Source organism: Larimichthys crocea, chromosome III (assembly GCF_000972845.2).
Source record: "Larimichthys crocea isolate SSNF chromosome III, L_crocea_2.0, whole genome shotgun sequence".
Lineage (NCBI taxonomy): Eukaryota > Metazoa > Chordata > Actinopteri > Sciaenidae > Larimichthys > Larimichthys crocea.
The window spans coordinates 44,942,028-44,950,335 of NC_040013.1; the positions used below are offsets into that span (position 1 = coordinate 44,942,028).

Below are 8,308 nucleotides of genomic sequence, written 5' to 3' on the forward strand. Positions count from 1 at the left end.
GCATGGAAGAACATGTTCTTACTGTCACTTGTATGCTTACAGCGGGAGGAAGGGTGTGTGGGAGGGGGTATTCCAACAGAGTACATGATGTAACACCGACTACTATACAGGTAGTGGAGCAATGAGTCACTGTGCTGAGGGAGGAAACATGATAACATCTGTGTGTTTATGTGCCTGTTTGTGTGTGTACGTGTGGCTTAGTTTATGTATATCATTCTCAAATTATGTCATTTGTCAATGTGCACTGCACTGCATCAGTCTATCTATCTATCTATCTATCTATCTATCTATCTATCTATCTATCTATCTATCTATCTATCTATCTATCTATCTATCTATCTATCTATCTGTCTGTCCTCTCTCTGAATGCAGCCTTATCTATTATTAATCCTCTGTTCTTTTGGCTCTCATTAAGAGGCCTGCTCTGCAAACGCTGCTCTTCTGACATCCGATCCCCCTGTTAGTGTGTGTGTGTGTGTGTGTGTGTGTGTGTGTGTGTGTGTGTGTGTGTGTGTGTGTTCTGCATGTACAGTATATGTGCCTGAGATCTATACTTGTGTAGTCTTGTCTCCTCAGGATCCCTGAATGCAGCACAATTCTTCCACAGTCATTAGATACAAAGTGCATTGTGATGCACATCATAAACACACTGTAAGTACCACGGAAACGGCGTGTGTTATGTCGTAATGAATCATGCTCTAGCATGCTTTATCATGCTTTAGCTTCTTTCTTTTTAAAATTGCCTAAAAAAAACCTGTGTAAGATGTGAAGAAATATTTTAATAATTAGAACAAGAAAATCGAAATAAATGGTATAAATGGCTGTCAGCAGAGTTAGGATGTGTATATAATATATTTACATTTAATATAATGTGAAACAAAGAAAATGTTTCAGAGCTTACAACTGAGCAAGAAGCTAACAGGTCCATCTCATATCGCTGGGTTACACCATGCTGATGTGACATGATTGAACAGCCTGGAAAAAGCTAGTAGGTGGACCTTGAGCGGAAATATTTCTATCAAGAATAAAGTTTTTACTATTCTAAAATCTTTTTTAGTACACGTTTTTTTGCATTTCCATTTTCCACATTGTGCCAAATTACAGCATATTTTGCTTAACATGGATTTATTATAATGAGTGCCTGATACTATCTATTCCACTTTGCCTTCCTAACCATTTCCTGATTGTTACGAGATCTCAAAAGATACGGCTGCTATTCATGTATTCATGCAGGGAGGCACTCAACACAAAGATAATTGTTTTACACATTCACACCCTTCAGACTTACAGAGCACACCCATGCACACAGGAGGCATTAAACATAAAATATATTTAAAATACGAGTGTGTCTGTGAAAATATCACTTTTAAGTAAAGCTGCATAAGGGGCCCCAAACACACACACACACACACACACACACACACACACACACACATACACATAATCACCATGTGAGACAGAAAGAGAAAGAAGGAAGCGAGAAAAGGTGCTGCTTATGTGAATAATGAAAAAGAGGTCAGTGCCAGAAGGGGTGGGGCGATGGTGAACACTCTGCTCAAAGTAAAGAGAATATAGCACTGCCACATCCACACACACACACTACATCATATATTGTGATAGTGGATTGTCAAGTAATGGGGCAAACTAAACTTAAATGTTTCATCATTTGCACCTCCCTTTAACTTGCTTTTTTAAATTACTGATGCAAATTCTACTGCTTTTTCACCTTTTTGTACAGTTCAGATGTGAGACCTCTCACATCCCTTGATGACTTCTGACTTCATTAGTCAAAAATGGAAAAGAAGAAATCTACATATGGAAGCAAACACGCAGTATTGGATTTGATTTGCCAGCATGCATTTCCTTGGTTTTGTGGTTGAATTTGTGGATGAAGAAGCTCTTTTAGTTTCTCAGACAATAGATTGATAATGTGTTAAACAACTCCCCCTGAACAGTGATTATCCAATCCTAGTTTAGCAACCGTAACTAGGCAATATAGGCCATGCAAGCTTTAGATTTCTCCACATGTTGAAGTGGGGTTCAGAGGGCTGTATTAAGCCATCCTGAGTTTGGACGGTGGTGTCTTTTTACTCTTTTCATCACCAAAAAACAACAAAAAAACACAAGAAAAAGTGAAAGGAATGGAGTGTTAATCTGCAGTAATGTAAAATGCAGTCATCAGCATGGTCAGCTAAGGCCGACAGCTAGCACATCGTTATCTAACTACATTAGTTGTGGGGTTACAGGTCCTGTACGGCACATCCACTGTGTGGTATTTCCCCACTGTGCAGAACTGGCAACTGTGGTTGCCAGAATTTTACCGTAATAAATATGGTAGAACATCTTTCTGCTATTATGGCAATAGGATAGTAACACTGTTGATTTTATGGTTAATGTTATTCCATATTTTACTGTATAAAAGCATTTAAAAGGTTTTTTCATATAATTGACATGGAAATACCACATCAGTGCCATATTAAATAAAGCTTTGCCATGAAATATTACAGTGTTTTACTGTACAATTAAGAGTCAATATAAACTACTTCTTCATTCCGTATAAATTCCGTAAAAATACTGTATAAATAAAGGTTTTCCAAAAATATTAAATTTTTTCATTCGTATATAATCACCTGAAAATAACAATTGTTGTGTCTCTGTGATCTTAGAATGAGACTTTTATATCTACAGATGCCACAGGTCCTCTATCATGGAGCCTGCCATGTTAACCAACCATCTTTCTACAGTCACCTGCCTATTGCGTTTTCTGCGTGTTTCATGTCCACCATAGTTCTTAGTTCTCCTTCACGCCTTAGGTAGGGTGAAGCAAGGAGGTTGCACTTATCAAATACACTGCCACTAAAATCTAGTCTCTAATCTTTAGCTAATTTTACAATAACACTCCAATAACAAGCTTCTTAAGAGTGTCTTAATCGATCTCTTTTCATTTGGAAGACTGCAATTAGAACTCACAGCCAACACCATTTTTTGCCAAGTCCAGAGCAGTATTTCTGTGGGCTGAAACTGTTCAACGTCACCATTTTCCTGGTGAACGATAGCTGACGGGAGCCACAGTGAGGGTCCAGAATGACATTCAACAAATGGCAAAGCCCACAACATTGCAGGAACATGATCTGCACCTCTGCCTGCTGTCTGACTGACCGGTACGCCCCCGTGCACAACAAGTTGGAAAGGATTACTCTGAATTTAGACCGTTTGGATCAGAATGAAACATATCCCTTTATCCACATGTCCATATTAATAAGCTTAATATAGCATCTGTGCACAGAGATAACGAGCAGAGAGTCTAAGGCTCAGGTTCACCAGATAACCCTGCTTATAGGTGATATGAGAGGGGATACCTGTTCACCGTAAGGGCTGGTGTAGTGCAGTGGAGCAACGCCAGTCCTACTGAGGGATTATTGTGTGGCGATGCTATCATCACAACCACTCTCCCACTGTCTATTTATAGTTCACAGAGCTCCCTCTCTCCCTTTCTCTCTCTCTCTCTGTCTCTTTCAGTCTCCCTGTCAGATTCTCCATGCTGAATGCCAAATGCATTAAAAGGAGAAGGTCAGAAAAAAACAGAAACACTAACCAGCAGTTAGTGGTTTTAAACTCAGGGTGAAATGTGCCACCTGTCCCTAATCTTCTGAAGTTGGTAAACTTTTTTTTTTCAGTTTTTTTGACACATAAATACACACTTTTCCCCAGGGAACATAAAGTTAGAATGTGTCTGCATGTTCAGAATACATTGGAAATCATCGTATGACATTCAGAGCAACATAAAATGAGTGAAAGTTTCAGTTTGGCTCAAGCAGAACCATAGTTTTTTTTTTAAATATTTCTTGCCAAGCATCAGCATCGTGAGAGCTGTCTACACCCACAGGTACACCTTCATGCTCAGACATCCTGAGACGGTCAGGTGCTTATTAAGGCGTTTCATTAAGACTTCGACCTGCAGTCACACCTCATTCGTGGAGTGGTTTATTTGAACGGCAGATTATTAAATTCAGTTCAGTCGGTCAGGTGATAACAAACTTCACTTCAAGCACCAGCTGTTCTGTCTGTCTTGCGAGGGAAGCGCTTTCATTTGAAAATGCCTTCAGACAAACACAAAACCATCAGAACTACTGTACAAGAACAGCATTCCCTCAAATGTAGTAGGGGAGCTTAGCAGTACAGGTTTCAGATGTACTTTAGGGACTTGACTGTAGTTCAGGATTGTGAACGTATCATCCCAGGGACAGCAGCCAATGCTGGATGGCTGCTGATTGTATGTGCCAGACGGGCCGCGGCGTCTGAGCCCCCGGGCAGAGAACACAGACAAATCACGGCACCTTAATCTGGATTAGCTGTTAAATTAGAAGCCTGTTTGCTTGTGAAATCCCGTAGACAAATTTCTGGCAGACTGTGCCATTTGACAGCAGTCAATTCATTCAGGCCAGGCCAAGCCAGGCCAACGTGGGTCAGACAGAGTGAGTGACTGATGCAGCACGCAATAAATAAAGTACAGTTATGTGAACTAGATTAACAATTTTACATGGCTGCTATAAAGGAAGATTAATTGATACTGTTAAGTATCAAATGCTACTCATTATGTGTTTGTGTGTGTGACTGATTAATAAATCTTTAATACATATGCAATGATGGACATAGAATTTCACTGTTGAACCCGGTCACGGTAGAGCTAGTTTTAACTACTTTATGTAGTTGCATCTCACAAAGGGAGGGTAGAAGGAAGAAAAATACACAAATTTGTATTTAATTTTAGGACTGTTATGATCTTGCTTTTGCCTTTTTGTGAAATATCGAATCATTTTTCCTTTCTGGGCCTCACACAGTTATTAAAAAAAGACTGAGAAGTTTAGAGAAGTTTAGAGGGGAAATGTTTTTTTGGCAACTCACAGAATACTGAAACATGTTAAGAGGTCCCAACTACGACTTTATTGTAAGAGGTCATAATCAAAAAGATCTAATTTTAAAAAATGTAACTGTTACTAACTACTAAAACTAGTTACTAAATGTAACTATAGCTGTCAAGTAAATGTAGTGTCAAAGACAGTCTATAGAATGAACAGAGTATGTGTGATGTCATCCAAAGGTTTCCAAAGTGCCGTTTTGAAGCTTAAATTACTGCCTCTTTCTCTCTCCCAGCTCATCTAAAACTCAGCAAAGACGTTGATTGTCAGTAAAACTGAGTTGGGCCAAATGACGCCTGAGTGCTCAAACAAGCCATCTGTAACACCACACAGCTGTCATTCAAAGTGGCCATGCTGTTAATTCTGCATAACTTTAAGCCTTAATATAATTTGAAAACAGGTGAGTTGTATATAAATTCACCCTCAGTACAGTTGCCATGAATGGGGAAATTAGCTATAGAGACCAAAACTGCTGTGTGTTTCCTTTGGCGCCACATTTTTTAGATGTGCTTTTTTGTGGTTAAAACATGTGTTTGCTCTACTTCCATGCCGGGACTTTGTCTGCTTCTCCAAACTTGGAGCGCTCTGACCACCATCTACTGCAGGAAACACACTGATTATGGACAAATACTTCATTCAAATCCCCCTTTCAAAAATAAAAAAAAAACTGTCCCTTTAAGGCTATTTGAGTAAATGTACTTAGTTACTTTCTACTACTGCACGAGTACAATCAGCAGAGTGAAGTGACACCAAAGAAAATGTGTTATTATAAAGTATAAACATGTACTTCTGCACTGTTTGTGCACACACGCAAACATGAGTGTCTAAGCTTCCTGTGGGTATTAAACATTAATACTAATAGTAACAATAATACTACAACTTTTTTTTCCGCTACTGTTTGAATGAACTTGATGACACTGCACGCACGCATCCGAGCACTCACGTGCGCGCGCATACGCACACGAGCGCGCAGGCAGACACAGGCAGGTTTTTACACCAATGTGTGTCTGGGGAACGCTGAGCTGAGCTGGAGCAGCGCAGCAGCAGATCAGGATATGTCTGTCAGTCAGTGGTGGTGGTCTGTGTGTGTGTGTGTGTGTGTGTGTGTGTGTGTGTGTGTGTGTGTGTGTGTGTGAGCTTTAAGACAACTTGGTTATATAATCCAGACAGCAGCAGCAACAGCAGAACAGCGGCGAATGAGCTCTGCTTTCCCCCGAGCGACAAACGAGTCCACTCACCACAGCCGGTTTATCCAACCCCGCGACAGGTTCAGTTTTTTTATGAAAGCCTTTTTAAACTGGCAAACTTGATCTTGACAAAGAGGACACAATCTATCCAACCTTTTAATATATCCAGCATAAAAATAATGTGCCAGACATACTTTTAGAACTGATTCACCCCGTTTGTAAGGCGGTCTCACTGTCTGTTTCAGCAGCACAAGAATGTCAGCACAAGGGGCACCTTCTCCTAAAGATTTTATGATCATAAGTCATATTCAGTGTGTCAGGTGTGTGCCGATTTAAAGAACGGGTTCAATGAAGTGTGTTGAATATATCAGACGCATCGTTTTATCGTGTATCAGCTTTAAACGATAAGCAACATTCTTTAAACAACACGTTTTCCAGTGCGGTTTGGCGGTACGCGGGGGAAGCGCGATACAATGATGCGTAACGGGATTTCCACGCTGCGCTTTTCCTCTTGGCTGATGAAGACAAGCAACAGTACTTGTCCATTCAACTAGACGCGTACATGTCGTGTGTTTACCACACCAATACACACTTTATGAAAATGTTTACGCGCTTGAATAAGGAAGCAAGACGCGGACGCACAAAAGAAACTTACAATCAGAACCCAGACACCAAATACACCACACAAGAGTTCAAGATGCAGTTTGAGACACTCACCCTCTATGGCAGATCCGTCCAGCACGGTGCTAAAGTAGAAAAATAGATTTGAATGAAAACGGCTCTCTGAAGATCTCTGAAGACGACAGAAAAACCTCTCTGCTCCTGATGCCTAATTTCTATTTCACCTAAAAACTGATGGACCACGTACAGGATCAGTCCCACGTCTCCAATGTCACAGATCGCGGCCAATGCGAAGTCATGTAAAAGCAGCCAGTCTGGTGCTGCCTTTAAGTGTCATGAGACGGATAGCAAATACGAATATCAAATATTTGACACCTCATAAAATATTTTTAGATGCTACATGAGACTCTAAATTCCAATGTAAGTTAGTTTTACATGTAGTTTAGCTACCATTTAAATAAATGTTTAAATATTAGCTGATCTTAAAATACAGGGTTTAAATAATGGATGTATAATTTAATGTACAATAATAACGGACAATTCAATACAAAAGCTATTAAATTAACAATAGGTGCTATAATCAATATGTATACGTATATGAATTGGCCTGTCCCTGTACATTTTGGCAAAACGTGTTTTTTTTCCTGCAGAAATGTTTACGACACGATTTAGACAGTCCTTTATTCCTACAGTCCTTGAATGCATCGGCAGGCAGTGCGTGTGACAGACATGTCGTGCGGTGACTCAGAGCTGAGTCAAAGCGTCGTGTCCCGCCCACAGCGCGCTGGCGACCAATGGCGCTCACGCAGTCACGCAGCCCTCCACAGTCACTCTGTGCTCGGTTTAAAAGGACGCCGACTCCCGGTCCACGCACGGAAATCGTTCGCATTGACCATTAAAGGCAGGTGGGCGGGTTTAAGCGTCGCAATGGTGACAGGAAAGGAACAACAAGAAAACACTCCTGTCATTCAGGTTCATAATCATGAAGCTTCACATGTTTTAAGCAGCATACCAAGTTGTAAGCATGACACACAATAAAAAAAAACCTGTGATATGAAGGTGTGTGAGACTGACTGTGTGTCAGTCAGCAAACTATTTCTCTGCACACAGCAGTCACAAAGACACATTATCAATGACACAATATGGTCACTGTGTCAGATTATGTCAGATCATGCTGATTCAACGGTCCCGTCGTTTACCCCCCCAACTCCAAGTGTGTAGGCGAAGCTACGGTGGCCTTCCTGTGCATAAAGAGGTCATCGGCACAACCACATAAGTAGCCTGTTGAGGTTCCTTTAGATCAGGGATCTCCAAAGTACGGAATAGTTTTAGCTTCCTTTTTATAATGTATTATTTATGGTCTGCTAGGATTGTTAGATACTGTATGGCTGGAAAATTTGGCTTTTTTGGTTGACATAATGAAGCATTTTAACCTCCAGGGAATAACTGCGGGTGTTATATATCTGTAGATGTGACACAAAATATTACTTTCTGAATGATCTTGTTAAAGAGAAAAGCAACAGTGATATGTTTTAAACTTAAATGTTAACAGACTTTGCATTACTCATAATAAGTCATGTT

At 40.3% G+C, this 8,308-nt stretch overlaps 1 protein-coding gene across 1 annotated transcript in view; it reads right to left on the reverse strand.

The window, feature by feature from the left end:
* The window catches only part of sertad2b (SERTA domain containing 2b), a 39,999-nt gene extending 32,847 nt beyond the window's left edge, over positions 1-7,152 (reverse strand). Inside the window, exon 1 of the mRNA XM_019263395.2 lies at positions 6,824-7,152. The gene's annotated coding sequence lies outside the window, so the exon portion shown is untranslated. The remainder of the gene's footprint in view (positions 1-6,823) is intronic.
* Positions 7,153-8,308: the final 1,156 nt, after the last annotated feature.